This window comes from Pollicipes pollicipes, unplaced genomic scaffold, assembly GCF_011947565.3.
Source record: "Pollicipes pollicipes isolate AB1234 unplaced genomic scaffold, Ppol_2.1 Scaffold_7233;HRSCAF=8593_pilon_pilon_pilon, whole genome shotgun sequence".
NCBI classification, from domain to species: domain Eukaryota; kingdom Metazoa; phylum Arthropoda; class Thecostraca; order Pollicipedomorpha; family Pollicipedidae; genus Pollicipes; species Pollicipes pollicipes.
The window spans coordinates 187,258-202,864 of NW_023597035.1; the positions used below are offsets into that span (position 1 = coordinate 187,258).

The 15,607-nt window shown below is 51.0% G+C and overlaps 1 long non-coding RNA gene across 1 annotated transcript in view; it reads right to left on the reverse strand.

The window, feature by feature from the left end:
* LOC119110813 (uncharacterized) overlaps positions 1–15,292 on the reverse strand; it is a 31,078-nt gene extending 15,786 nt beyond the window's left edge. Inside the window, exon 1 of the long non-coding RNA XR_005095560.1 lies at positions 15,190–15,292. This is a non-coding gene — a long non-coding RNA (uncharacterized LOC119110813). The remainder of the gene's footprint in view (positions 1–15,189) is intronic.
* Between the last annotated feature and the right edge of the window lie 315 nt (positions 15,293–15,607).

The window sequence follows — 15,607 nt, forward strand, 5'->3', positions numbered from 1 at the left end:
TGGGAAAACCTATGCAAATTGTGTAATAAACTAACACGATGTACGTATATAAAAAGTAAAATTGACCTTGCACGACCTTCTCAACGGACATTTCGACACATGAAAAGACAGAATATGTTAGTAGTGGTGACCGAATGAGTCTCCAGGGAGTCTTAAAAAATTGCGTGGCCAATGGCTCATGCGTGTGGGAAGTTCACATAATGAAGAAAGACCGTAAATGCTGCTTGTTTCTGGGCGTGAAGTTGGAAATTCTCAAGCCGAAAATAACGCCATTCAGTACATCAGGTGGTCATGGTCAAAATGCTTTATCAAAAATTCATGTGTTCTATTGGGACAATTTTGACGCTTCAGCTGCTCATGGACATGAGTCTGTGTCATGGCCAGATCTCTTCGCAAATGTCGATCAACTCTAACGCAATATTTCTCCTAATCGGGAGCACACCACACGAAATGTGTTGATCGCATTCCGCGACATCCTTTTTGTAGTACAACTAGGTGGTAGGTGCAACGCCGGACCTGGCTTCAAATCGTCGCGCCACGTTATGTGCTTTAGTCCATGCCGATAGCTCAGCTGCTTAGAGCACCTGCCTTGGGATTCACAGACCAGTAGCGGGGTGGGTTTGAGGGTCGCTTCAGGAGTTGGCTATTAGTTCCTGACTGGGAACTAGGCCGCGGCCGGTGGTAGTAACCACACTAAAGGTCAGGTGACGTCAGAGGTCAGGATGAATCATGCTGAACATTGTAATTTCACCACAAGATTTCACCACCGCGTCAAGATTTCACCACAAGAGTCTGCCTTCGAGGTATCAGTTATGATTAGGTCGGGGATCGCCAAACAAGCATTGATTAGTGTGTGCTCTCCCCCCAGAAATACATCCAAGCAAAAGGTTTTGGACCAAACATTAAAAAACCCGTGACCTTCCAATCAAACTGCACCAAAATTTTGCACACCTCATGGCTACTAATAAATCGGTCCTTACATCTCAAACACGGAGGGCCGCGTGTATATTTTTTATCCCAGTCATGTGAACGTAGACGCGCTAAAATATCCCTTCTATCCGTCTGGGAGAAGCCTCGGTCTAACAATGCGTCAAGCTTGCAAAGAAGTCGTAGAAAGGTAAAGTAAACGAACTGAGCGTACGTGAAACAATTGTTTATTCAAGGAGACGATGATACAATTTACCCATGTTTTGCTGAACGCTGATATGTTTTGCGCACAATGCAGACTGCTTTGGCATTTAAATGACCATTCAATGAAGAATTTACTTAAAAGCAATGGTAGTCATCAGTCATGTCATATTCTACGAATGTAGCATGAATCATCCCTCTCCAGAAGATGCCTCTTTGAATACGAGAACAGGTTTTTTTGTCAACACCACCTCAGTGTTCCTTTAAAGGGAGTACGCTACCTTTTGTAACATCGTCTTATTGCCAGATCATATGCGTATGATTTGATCAGTAATACCACTTTTCTCGAAATTCTTCTATATGGCTCAGAATTGCGATTTGATGTAGGTACTCCTGCGGGAGCAATGCCATTTTCGCTCCCTGCTCAACACTGTAAAAGTAACACATTTTACTTGCCTTGCTTTTCAACATGTACGTTCTAAAATGTTTTGCGATACACTCATTTGTCAAAATGTTTGTGTAAACAATTCTTCACAAGCATGACATACTCAGGTAAGACAAAAATATCAGTGAACACGGAGCTACTATCCCGCGAAATCAACGAAGCGTTATACTATAGCTTTGATCTCTCTTCTCTCTCCAAAGTGACTTTTTTCGAGATGCAGTTTGGCCTTGGGAATGGGAGTGTCAAATGGTCCATAGTGACGCACTGGTACAAATGTCAACCAAGGCGTTTCTTGGTAACAGGTCCTTACCGCCTCATGGGCCAATCATAAGCGTTCTTTTATTCGCACCAGCAAAGATGCCACGGCGGATGTCATGACGCCGGTGGCCACGGCAGCTGCGAGGACGAAGCATAGTGTTTCTACAAAGCGTTGACAGAGTGATTTGGACCCGAAAATAAGTAAAATTGATATCCTTATTATATCTTGACGGTGCTGCGGCGGTACTTTTCAGTGTTGTTATTAGACGTGGCTAGTTTTGAGATCTCAGCAGAGTTTTTTTTTTAGGAAATATGCCCCAATGATAGCACACTTTCTTCAATGGTTTAAGGTAATTCAGTTGCCCTCAATTTTGGGCATACTTAGAATAAATGAGTGCGCATCCGCCTGTACGGTGAATTAGCCCATCGATTAGATACCGATTAGTTGCATCATGCTCGACAGTGGTTTATACCCCCCATGGTTTGAGATGAAAGGAAGGTCAATTGAACTGAACTAAAATAAATCGAACGGCTGAAGCTTAAGATTCCTGAAGGGCATGCCATCTGGCACGAGATCTTTAGTGATGACTAGGAGCCTACGATTTATTTTCAACAGGTACATCAGCAAAGGCGTTGGTATTCTGAGACCTAGCCGCGGACGGGTTTCAAGTGTCACCCGGTGGTGTGTGGCCGGTGCTGGACCCGCCGCCGGCCGGGCCGCGCCGCCCAGTGAGCCGCGCGCGGGCCCGGGCGCGGGCCTAGGAGACGTCCACAGCGCCTGATGAGGCGAGCCGCCGGCCGGCGATAACGGCTGCAGATAGCGGCCCCGGCCGATCCGGACCAGGCGCTGATGGCCACGGTTCCGGCGAACCCAAACTAGTCAGCACCCGCTTATAGCTGGCCAGGTGCCTGCAGGCGCGGCAGACCGACAGGCGCGCTGCCCGCACGGAGTCCTGCGATGCAGGGCGGTTTTCCTTATTTGTGTACATAAATCAAATTGTACACAAGGCAATGTTCACGCCAAGCAGCACTATAGGTTAAGGATTACAGTGCTACACCAAAGGGCTCATGGCTTCCCCCAAATACATGTGGTTGCGATACGTTGTCCCTGGAAGACAGCTTGATTGTAAAGGTCATCACAGGTAGAACTTCCTTTCCCCAATCCACCCGCTAACCATACTACCCTCTTCCCATCCCCATTCGCTGCCCATTCTTAATTAATTGCACCCGCCTGTTACTCGTTTGCATATTCCCGGCGCTTTAGTTCAAAAGTTGATATGACAAGTACTGTTTTGTGCTGTTAATTGCAGGCAGTGACAATGTGCAATACCTCGTGAATAGCCCTCCTGACATTTCGTAAATATCACATTTATACCCGTGCCCATATCCGTGATTTGTTTTTGTAAACCAAATCAGAGCCAAATGAGAACACATGATGCTGATATAAATAGGCTCTTCACCCTCGTTCAGCCGTGCCACATGTCGAAGCTCAGTGTTGTGTTTTTACGCGATTTAAGGAAGCGTTCTACATTTGCATAAGGTTTTGAACTGAAACAGCGATATTTAAGACCATTCGGCGCAGTTCATAGCCCTACCCTTCTTAAGACCTAAAGCCCTCTAGTTTCTAAGCTACACTCCCGCAAAGATGCGCAGACTATTTCGGGAGATTGTTTCAAGTTTACCCAGGCATCGATAACGCCATAATAAAGTCATTCGCATCCTGCCATTTCATAAGCCATGCGACGATCAGAGCCAAGATAAAAAAAGCTGCGGAGTCTTTCATATTTGGCGTTTGTGGGCATGATTTCTAGATAAAGTGACCGTCAATTGGCTTTCAACATCGTTGTACAAGTTACGGTGACGTAATCAACCAATGAGGCTTTGATAAGACAGTAGTAATAGCCTTATGGATCGGTGAAAAGCCAGGAGAATGGAAATGTAGTTGGTTTGATATTTCGGCAACACGATTTTATCGAAACAAAAGCAGAAGTCGAATCGAAACAATCAAAACAATCGAAACAAACACTTCTGCTATTGTTCTCGTGAACGCATGTTGCCGAAATATCAACCCGACTATATCTCCATTCTCCTGGTTTATCTCCGAGGAATAAGGCTATTACTATCGCCTTATCTATGCGAATAATGTTCCTTGCTAATGTACTGAACAACTTACGTAATACCGTATTGCAGAGCCAATTTACTAACCAGAGAAATGGTGTTGTCTGGAGTGGTCTTTTCCATTTAAAAGTATGCCAATAGTCATAAGTGAGCTTAGTTCGTCATGTATGATGCTTACTTCAACATTTTCAATCGTAGAACATTCCCTTTAACGGGAATGCTTTAATATTGGGAGATAATTGCCATTCCCACATTAGAGACAAGCATCAGACATAACGATATATGCTGACTTCCATCCATTGGCTTGCTTTCAAGTGTTCAAGACTGCTCCAGACAACACAATTCAGTTTGTCATCGCATGATGACGTCATGGAACGTCTGAAGTACTAACTTCATGTTGCTGCCAGGTTGGACGTGTCAGAGTTGCCACGGTAGCGGACGGGCTGCCTTCCTTAGCGTTCTTAAATATCCCGAGAGGTGGCCATGGCGGTACTGGAGGTGTTTGCTAAAATGGATATTGTTGAGTGCTGCTGTTTTGGCCTTTTTCGTGGTGTTCTTACATATTTGTCAGCTACTTTATTTTGTTTACTTACATCCACGCACTCCGCCATGGCGCTTTTCTTAAGTTATTTGATAAGTTTTAATCAGTCAGTCATTTCAGACCCAGTCCGATTCCTAGTCTCAGTTTGTCTGGACTCACCTGACGAGCGACCATTTACCCGCGACCTGTCCGGACTCACCTGATGAGCGACCATTTACCCGCGACCTGTCCGGACTCATCTGACGAGCGACCATTTACCCGCGACCTGTCCGGACTCATCTGATGAGCGACCATTCACCTGCAGTTTGTCCGAGCTCATCTGACTAACGACTATTTACTTGCAGCTGCTGGTAGCTGCAAGTTGGCAGCAAGCAAGCTAGCAGCTTGGCAGCTGGCAGCAGCCAAGGGAAGGGCGCCCCCTTGTCCCGGAATTTTTCTTGTTTTCACGACAGATGGCGCTGGCTCGGTTCGGTTCGGTTCGGTTCGGTTCGTTTGGTTGGGTTGGGTTGGGTTGGGCTGGATTCGATTTGGTTCGGTTCGTTTCGGTTCGGTTCGGTACGGTTTGATGAGTGATCAGCTTCGGGAACACGCGTTCCCATCCGCCAACTGCTTCGAAGCCAGGTCGACGGACGCCGCTCTGCCGGCAGAGGGCGCCCATCGCTGGTCAGGCCGGACCAGCGCTGTGATCCCAGCTCCGCAGAACGCTGGCAGGACTGGTCCCCACTGGTCTCGACGGCGTGGAGTGACAGAACGGCCAGCCCTCCAGAAAAGCGTCCTCCCGCCCGCCTCCGCTCCAGCTTCTTCCCTTCCTCCGCGGTGAGCGGAACCCCCGGCAGGGTGAGATGGAGAGGGTGCTGGCCGGGCAGCCGGCACTTCCGCGGCGTAGGCGGTGGCCGGTGGTGAACGACCAGGCTCAGTCGCTCGCGGAGTGACGGCGGAACGGCTTGATCGATGTGGCCGTTCGAGGGTACCGCCGACCACTTAACGCTATGATATGCAATACGATGTTTGTCACACCGTCAATGTGGTGTTTGTAAGGTTGAATGCATGCAAGTCCAAGCATGATAAGAGGTTGACGTATTGCTCCAATTCACACATTATACGCTATCCAAAGGCAAACGATGCACGCGATGCATCTGATACAACTTGCATAGCTACATCAGTTTTGCAGCTCTGTCTGTTACATCTCCAAATAAGGCCCAGCAGGGAGTTCCAAATTTATTATGGAAGTTGGGGAGAGCTTGTTTGGCTTCATAAGCCAAGTTAAAGCGTTTCAATTCAAATTTTGCTCCACCACGAGAGACCCAATTAGGAAATGCTTCTCTTCTGATCCATCTCTCGCGATTGCAGTGCACCTCGACTTGGCTCAGCAGTCGGCAGCTTGCTCTGGACCGACGCGGTACGCGGGCACACTCAGCCCTCTGCCGTTGCCGCCACGGGGAAGGCTGGTGTCTTGGAGTCAGAGTCGTGCCCCAGAGACGTGTCCAAACAAGCTCCGGGGTCGTGTCCCCGAGTCGTGCCTTCGAGCCATGCGCCAGAGCATCGAGCCAGAGTCACGGCTTGGGGTTGGGCACCAGCATCTTCTTCAGAGCCGTGTATTGGAATCGTATTCCGAAACCGCCCCTGGCCAGGGAACAAATCCAAGGTGTGAAATGTGTGTGTGGCCAGTGCGTATGATGTGGTGATGTGCGCAGCCTGCGCACAGATCCTACGTCTTATCGTGGCCTTCACCACGCGACTTGGCTGCACTTGGTCTGGTCCATGAATGGAATGCAGTGAAGACGAAAATTTTCGCACGTGATGTTACTGGCTGTTCCGTAAAACCAATTACACTGAAAGGAAATAATGAATACTGCCATCCCACTACCAACAAGAAAGGAACCCTATTCGTGCCAGCGTGTGTGTGTGTGTGTGTGTGTGTGTGTGTGTGTGTGTGTGTGTGTGTGTGTCATTGGGGCTTTACGACGCACTCAGCTGCTGAGGCTATACGGCGTCGCCTGCCTCTCACCCTGGCAGGAAGGGCGGGCACCGCGGGGTTGCCAGCGTGTGACACCTCGCCTTTTCTTAAGCGATCTGGAGCGCTGACTCAGACACACCTCCAAGTTACAAAATTTGTTACAAAAACGGCCGTTCGAGCCGTTGAAAATTGATTTATTCACGCCCTTCCCTGTGTAATAATCTCACAAGTACTATGAGTAAAAGGAACAAAGTTTGAAGTGATTTTGGTTAAGTGATGTGTACATGGAAAAGGAATGCAAAACTGCACCCAAAAAGGGTAGAGGTAAAGGTGAGACCTTCACACAGCTATAAAACATTTATGCACTAACGCCATTCACCATTAAATCAGTCATATTTACCAACAGTAATGACGGCACACCAAACGGCAGTGCCAGCCATAACGTGTCTCCAGTTACTGGGAATTGGTAACTTCTATGCCGTGGTCACAGACGTCCTAACTGATCGGTTACAGGCGCTATGGTTGCGTGGCGTGTGATGCCAGCAGCGGTAGGTTGTGCCTGTGATGGCAGCAGTGGCAGGTTGTGCCTGCGATGCCAAGGGTGGTAGGTTGTGCCTGCTATGGCAGGAGCCGGTTGTACCTGCGATGGCAGGAGCGGTAGGTTGTGCCTACGATGGCAGGAGCGGTAGGCTGCGCTTGCGACGGCAGGATCCGGTTGTACCTGCGATGCCAGCAGCGGTAGGTTGTGCCTGCGATGGCAGCAGCGGCAGGTTGTGCCTGCGATGCCAAGGGCGGTAGGTTGTGCCTGCTATGGCAGGAGCCGGTTGTACCTGCGATGGCAGGAGCGGTAGGTTGTGCCTACGGTGGCAGGAGCGGTAGGCTGTGCTTACGATAGCAGGATCCGGTTGTACCTGCGATGCCAGCAGCGGTAGGTTGTGCCTGCGATGGCAGGAGCGGTAGGTTGTGCCTGCGATGCCAGCAGCGGTAGGTTGTGCCTGCGATGCCAGCAGCGGCAGGTTGTGCCTGCGATGCCAAGGGCGGTAGGTTGTGCCTGCGATGGCAGGGCCCGGTTGTACCTGCGATGGCAGGAGCAGTAGGTCGTGCCTGCGATGGCAGGAACGGTAGGTTGTGCCTGCGATGGCAGGAGCCGGTTGTACCTGCGATGGCAGGAGCGGTAGGTTGTACCTGTGATGGCAGGAGCAGTAGGTTGTGCCTGCGATGGCAGGAGCGGTAGGTTGTGCCTGCGATGGCAGGAGCAGTAGGTCGTGCCTGCGATGGCAGGAACGGTAGGTTGTGCCTGCGATGGCAGGAGCCGGTTGTACCTGCGATGGCAGGAGCGGTAGGTTGTACATGTGATGGCAGGAGCAGTAGGTTGTGCCTGCGATGGCAGGAGCGGTAGGTTGTGCCTGCGATGGCAGGAGCGGTGGGTTGTGCCTGCTATGGCAGGAGCCGGTTGTACCTGCGATGGCAGGAGCGGTAGGTTGTGCCTACGATGGCAGGAGCGGTAGGCTGTGCTTACGATGGCAGGATCCGGTTGTACCAGCGATGGCAGGAGCGGTAGGTTGTGCCTGCGATGGCAGGAGCGGTAGGTTGTGCCTGCGATGGCAGGAGCCGGTTGTACCTGCGATGGCAGGAGCGGCAGGTTGTACCTGCGATGGCAGGAGCAGTAGGTTGTGCCTGCGATGGCAGGAGCGGTAGGTTGTGCCTGTGGTGGCAGGAGCCGGTTGCGCCTACGATGGCAGGAGCGGTAGGTTATGCCTACGATGGCAGGAGCCGGTTGCACCTGCGATGGTGGGCTGCAGTAAAGTTCTAGATCGAGTACATAAGTTCTACTTTGAGAGAAGTGTTTATTCAAAGCCGAGTGTCCCCACAAATACCATAGCACATTTGTCTAATGTCGCCATTTACCGTTAAAAAGTGTGCAAAACTAGTCTCATAATCACTTTAAAAGATGTTGTACACACACGTTTCAACGTTGTCATTTTGGTACCAGGCACGACCATGAGGATCTTTTGGCGAATGCCAAAAGCCTGGGTGCTATACATAAATACAGTCTGAATCAGTGGTGACACTAGGGTCTAGGGTTCTCGAGGTTATCACTGAATCTCATAGCAGTTCGCCATGACGTAAGGTAGGGGGGGGGGGCAGTAGGGTGAGTCACATCATGTACAAGTAGCATCAGGGTGATCTATTCAAAGCCTATGCGATGGATGACGGTCTTGAGTCACTCGCTGACGCACAGCAGCTCCCTCTACCTTTCCGCGCACCTCCGGCCGCAAACGTGCACGCGTCTCGAGGTGAAAGCTGCCAAGGTGTTTTTTTCATATCGTTGAAAGCCATAATGATCGGGGTAAATGTTCGCTTAAGAGCTTAGGGTATAGCTAGGCTAGTCTGACTGTTACAATGAGCGGCAGGGAAGTTCTCGTGTGACATACGTTGCAAATCACCTGGCGTCTGCTTGTCAGATATTTCGAGATGACGCTAACTTTCTTCAAGATGTCGGACGGTACATGTTGTTTCAGCAGTGCATGGGGAATGCACTGCTGAATGTACTCCTGCGTGGTCTCATGATACTCTGTTGTGCCGCCAGTGCCCTGATGTTAGCAAATATATGGCCTTTGCTGTGGAGGTGGCATTTCCAAACATGCGCAGAAGAAAGGTAAACGTCGTTTTGTAATCACCGGGGAGTCTGACAACAACCAAATGATAACATGTCGTGCCATCTGCTGTCTCCAAAGAGAAGCCGATAAGCATGTTTGAGCTGGTTATTGTGACAGGTCCCGCGGGCTGTCTGTGACCGGCGGCGGATCGGCCCACCCCCGCCGGCGCGACGCCGACAGAACGCGGCTCAGCCGCTGTCCGCCGCACCACACACACACCACACACCACACATCACACCCTCACAGTGGCTACAGCGGCCCACCCCGCCGGCGCGACGCCGACAGAACACGGCTCAGCCGCTGTCCGCCGCCCACCACACCACACACCACACACCACACATCACACCTCACAGTGGCTCAGCGGCCCACCCCCCGGCGCGACGCCGACAGAACACGGCTCAGCCGCTGTCACGCCGCACCACACACCGCACACCACACACCACATATCACACCTCACAGTGGCTCAGCGGCCCACCCCGCCGGCGCGACGCCGACAGAACACGGCTCAGCCGCTGTCCGCCGCACCACACACCGCACACCACACACCACACACCACACACCACACACCACACACCAGTGGCGGATCGGCGCACCCCCGCCGGCGCGACGCCGACAGAACACGGCTCAGCCGCTGTCCGCCGCACCACTCACCACACACCACACACCACACATCACACCTCACAGTGGCTCAGCGGCTCACCCCGCCGGCGCGACGCCGACAGAACACGGCTCAGCCGCTGTCCGCCGCACCACTCACCACACACCACACACCACACACCACTCACCACACACCAGCGGCGGAGCGGCCCACCCCGCCGGTGCGACGCCGACAGAACACGGCTCAGCCGCTGTCCGCCGCACCACATACCACACATCACACACCACACACCCCACCACACACACCACCACACACCACACACCACACAGTAACTTGGAGTGGCAGACTCGGCAACAGGCACCCACCATCCAGAGTAACAGCGTCGCCATAGAGGGAAGAGCGGGGCCGTGGCCCATTCAGGACGGTAGCGAACTAAAGCTTTGCTTTTAAAAGTTTGAATCCAGTGCCGGCCAATTTGGCACAAGAAGACATAAATTTAATTTAAGGCATTGTGTGAAACACGTGCTGGTGTTTTCCAAATGTACTGTTTTGTTTAACGCTTGACTATGATAGGCGTTTAAGGAGTACGTACCACCCCATGTTTTTTATTACCTTTGTCACATGGGATGAGATGATAGGCTATACACTGATTCGCTTTTAGCAAATTCACATCCTATGTGCATAGGGTATCATCTTATACCACTTGAGCTTCGCAGAACGCCATCGCATCTACCACGTCCAAATGGCTTGTTGGCCATGGCCCAGCTGAAAGCCGGACCGATGTAACGCAGCTCTTACTTAAGCTGTCCGTGCTCGTTCTTAACACTCCTTCGAATTAACCACCATCCCGGCTACCTAGACAATGTATGTCGGTGATAAGTGCCAAGTCATAAATTCAGTTTTGGGCACTGCCATTCAGAAATCTGTCGCATGGAGGAAGTCAGAAGTCTGAAAAACAGGTAAAGGTGTTGAGCAAACCGTTTTTATTGAAGTCCAGTGCATAAACACAGTCATTTTTTAAAGTGACTGTGCAATGTGAGTACTATTTTGTTGATCGCACTAATGTCCCCGGCCTGAAATGATGTTAACTACCGATGTACAGAGAGGCTCAGAATGAACTGACCCTACGCTGTAGTCAACAGCGACAAATGTATTTCATAGCCATTAAGCCTATGGTAGCATTCAGACGCTTAATTAATTATAGAACTTGATACAAAAACAGTGATAGCCATCAGTGACTTTAAGTCGAAAAATCGTGCCAATGTGATAAGAACAAAGGTGATCAACCGCATGTCGGTGATAACATTTAATACATTTGGAACAAGTCAAAATAAACAGCACGGTGGATCATTTTGACTTTTTCAAATGCCTAGAGCATGATCATTCGCATGCGGATAATCATCGTTATTCAAATCACGTCTCGAATCATCCAGAGAACATTCGTATACCAAAAGACGTGGCTTCGCAGAGATCACGTCTCAGAGGTCAGAGGTCGCAGGCTCCTTTGAAGACGAGAGCGTTAATGTTGTCTAACCCCTCTCGGAGCGGTTCATTGGTATCTCTCCGATGTCCTTCCGCGCGACCCTGGGCCGACTTCCCGGGATCGTCCTGGACTAGAAGTAAGTTCGGCAGAACGGGGTGACACCGCACACGGCACGGACACCACTCAACCGGCTGGACCAGCATTCTCCTGGAAGGAACATCACCCTGAAGGCCCGCATGCGGAGGATCCCCCCCCCCCCGACCTGTCGCCCCTGGGATCCATGCAGTGGGGCTACAACAATCCCATGCCCACGCGGGCAAGCCAGCGAACCCAAAAAAGCTGAAGGCCGCCATCAGACCTGAGATGGGACACATCGCCGTCGAGAAGATGCGAACGGATGATGGCACGCCTGCTACTGCTGCATGTCTGGCTTGCCGCGCATCCTGGGGCAGCATCCGGCTCAAGTGGGACCTCTTCCGCACCATCACGATCGGATGGTGTAGAAGCATTCATGACTACCGCGCTGTTGGTCGCGTTTTGCGGTTGAAACGGCCGTCATTTACCACCAAGAACCATAATGGTGCGACCAGCGCTTGTGCCACTGCTTAGGAATATGTGGGTTAACTTATACCTAGGCCGACGTGCATTTGTTTTATTATTTCAGCTATTGCATATAACATTCCCACGCCAATGTGTCAATGCATAAAATAAATCAAAACAGCTATGTAACAAAATTGGAACAAGCAATCAGCATGTATGAATTTATTTTTGATAGTAGTCACAGCTGGGAGTGTTAAGCAGTGTACGCACTTGCAGATCCCTTCTTATCTTATCAAATACTGTCAGGTTCATGTCGTAGACGTCGGTCCTAGAGTCACTAAAGAAGTCCGACGACGACGGCAAGATTGCAAACTTCGGCATTTACTATGTCATTGGTTTCATTCAAGGAGAATGTTTATTAAACGTCGCGTCTTGTCCGCGTCGCGGCCCGCAAGCGTCTTGCTTTGCGTATATAATATGATTCTGAACTCTAAAAAAGTAGTGAGCACCTTGCTTGCTTTGCAAGGGTGGTCAGCGCATACACGACGCATCTTAACTCGGGCAGGAACGGACAATGGCCGCAAATAAAAGCACGAACCTGTGCGCCCGACCTGTGCTCGCCTTGTGGACCTTGTAACTGTGGCCGGTTCGCCCCCGTGCTCTCGCGCAGACGGCAAGATTGAGCGGTTTTGGAACGTGTTTCAGAACCGTTGTGTATCCGGGCGATCCGAGTTGGCAGCGTCGTGAAAACTTACTGCACCGCGCCACGTATCTGCCGTCTGCAAATCGGCCATTCAGACTCGTTTATTCAGACTCATTTGATACGTCAGACTCGTGGTGACACCGGCGGTCGACCGGAAGGCCACCCACATCGCGCTTTTGGAAAGCAACTTCGCTATAGCACGCTGGCACCTGAACCCAGCAAGCCGGCGCCGTGCATTTAAACAGGCCCTAATCCCGGCCCACGATGACCTGTTCTCCTCTACTCGTTGGCGTATATCCCGAGACTTTAATCGCATTTACCCGAAACGTTTGTCCCTGCAAGGTTCCCCGTTTTGCCCTATGCAAGTGGTGCGCTCATTCGTCATCGACCACGTATTGGCACTGCAGCTCTAGGCTTTGCTGGTGGACCTCCACGAGACTGTCAGACATGCAACTGGGCATTCGACAGGCGGCACGGGGTCGCAGCTTAATTGGGCAGGGGCGATTCTGCTGGGACTCGGAGACGACACGCGCCACTGATTCGCACTCCTTCCATTTACTATGGGTAGCTGACCAGCGTTTTCAATCAAACGACGCGTGGAGGACCATCCGGCGGCCTGGGACAGTGGCAGCGCGGGGCCAAAAGAAGTCAACTGAGAAAAGAGTATATTACCGTATCAGCCTGTATGTCGCTTCTGGTGCGCGGCTTGTGACACATAGTGGAACGCAATACTAATCGGCTAGCCTAACACGTGTTCTGATGAACTAACTGAATTCAAGCAATGCGACTGCAAATAAACTGTAGTAAATCAGCTTAAAATCGAACTGGTGAGGATAGTGAGTTCCATAAAGCTCATACAAAACGCTACCCAGATAATCGAAGCACAGGACTACTAAAAGTCCATTAAAGAAGTCCGTTCGTGGGCAGTCAACAGGCTGGCGCCTAGGCCTTTATGATGGCGCCGCCAGACGCATGCGGTAAAACGACCGTTCTGATGCTCATTGGGACGTAGCACGGTTCTGAAAATGGAAAAATACCAACTTCTGACACATTTTGACAATCGAAAGACTGATCTGCACTGTACTAACACCGTGGCCTTATCTTGTTTTTCCTCCTGCGGGGTTTCATGGGTGTTCGTGCCCTACTTTACGTGCACCTATTTGCTCCGGCAACATCATTTGGGTGCTTTCCACGCAGGGCACCAAATGTAGTTCTCTGGTGGCGCTGTTAGTGGACAATTAGTACGACATAGTACAATGGCGCATTGGTCCACCTAAATGGCGCCATGCGAGGTCGGGAACGAACATGCTGCTATCGCGCCCAGACTGGACACATCTCTTTGCTAACGTATGAAATATCAGTTTCTGACCTAACCTCAACCGCAAAGTGAGCTTATCTGCCTGAACAGATATACTCTCAAGCTCCTCTTTCACTCATCGATAGATTCATGGTTGTCCGTGGCGCTCTTTTGCACCGAAACCCAAAACTGAAGATGCTTTGCGAGAGCAAGTGAGAGTTGTACGATCCTCATGGATCTTCACGCAAAACTCAGAACTTGAAAATGAAGAATGTTGTGCTTCAAGATTATGAAAACATAATCGTGCTTCATGGTAGTCCAGAACGTCGAGATGATAAGTCAGCTAATGTCAAAATAATTTCGTCACCCGAAGCGAAAATGAAATTGGTTTTAATGCTAACACACAATCAGTCTGGGCGCTCACGGAGCCAAAGTCAAGAACGAGCGCCAAAAATGTCTTTATCTCACCAACCCGGCGAATGCGACAACAATAAGAAGCATGTGTGAAAGTTGGTACGGTTAAGCATGACACTTTAACGATGGCTGTCGTAATTAAAACAGCGATCCGTTAAGAGACTGCACATATTTCTATAATTTGGTCACCGTGCGGTATCAACACCGACGCCCAATCAGGTTGGACTTTGCCCGAGGGCATTTTTCCTCAGACGGTGCTCAACAATCCAGTTGAGCGATAAGAAGTTCACTACCAGCACCAATGCGGTTCCCTACCACTCTAATAAAATGCGCTTGTTGTGTAACGTTTTTTTGGAAAGCGTAACCTTATTAGCCGCATTTACAGCTAGAAGCAGGTGTCAAGGATTCAACTTGGGCCATGCTCCTGCTTTTAACGATAGCTGTTAATGAACTCATAATCTGCACTCGTTTATCGTTATAAGATCCCAGGAGAAATGCAGATCAGATAGGATTGCTATGCATTGCTCAAGGCAATTCCGCCTCAGTACTACTTTAATTCGTGCGTTTTTACGGTCATCTTCTCTTTATGACGCAATATTCTTCACAGGTTTTAACTTCCAAATGGTCCCTATCTGTGCGGCCGAGGACAAGTCAGTATTTCGGCGCTGTGTATATGCCAGGGCCCACTGCACCAAGTCGAAGCCGATGCAGCAAAAATGCATTCCGGGTGTGCAGCTGCGGAGCGGGCAGATGTCGCGGCGCGGTCTTTTTAATGTGGTTCGCCACAGCACAACGAATATCCCGTTGCGCAAGAGGCAATATTCCCGTCAGAGTAAATATGTTCACAAAGCCAGCGCAGAATTGCAGAACGAGCCACGCCACGCAGGCCGCACCCGAGAGCATCAGTGCACCGGATGCCCTTGCACGCCTCATACCCGCAGGTGTCATAGTGGGACCGGCCGGCGGCTGGGCGACATACAGCAAGCGCACCGACGCCCGTCCGGAAGAACAGCTCGGGTCCGGCGATATTACCTGGGTCGATATTACCTGCGTCTTGGGTCGGGCCGCGTGAGCAGTGCGCTGGACAGGGGCGTGCGCGGGCCGCGGCTCGGATGACCAGCGCCAACCTCCGGTGACGTGCGCCGCTTGGTGTCAGCCGCGTTGTAACGGCGCGCGGCCGGCCGACGGCGACTATATCGGCGCGGCAGCGCGCCGCCCCCGCCCAGTCGTGACGTCACGGTCCCGGCAGGGCGCCCATCGCACGTGGGGTCCCATTGACGGTACCGCCGGTGTCAGTCCGTCCCGCACCAGGCCAGCAGATTTAGCTTTCTGTTCAGGCGAGACGGCGGGAAAACCATAGCTACTTGCTAAATAAGAATTCGAAAAGCAAACTTTTTGGGGATGAGCCTTTTGGCGCATTGCAATGACGGTTCTAGCCGTTTTTTCCCTACTCAGCCCCCCCCCC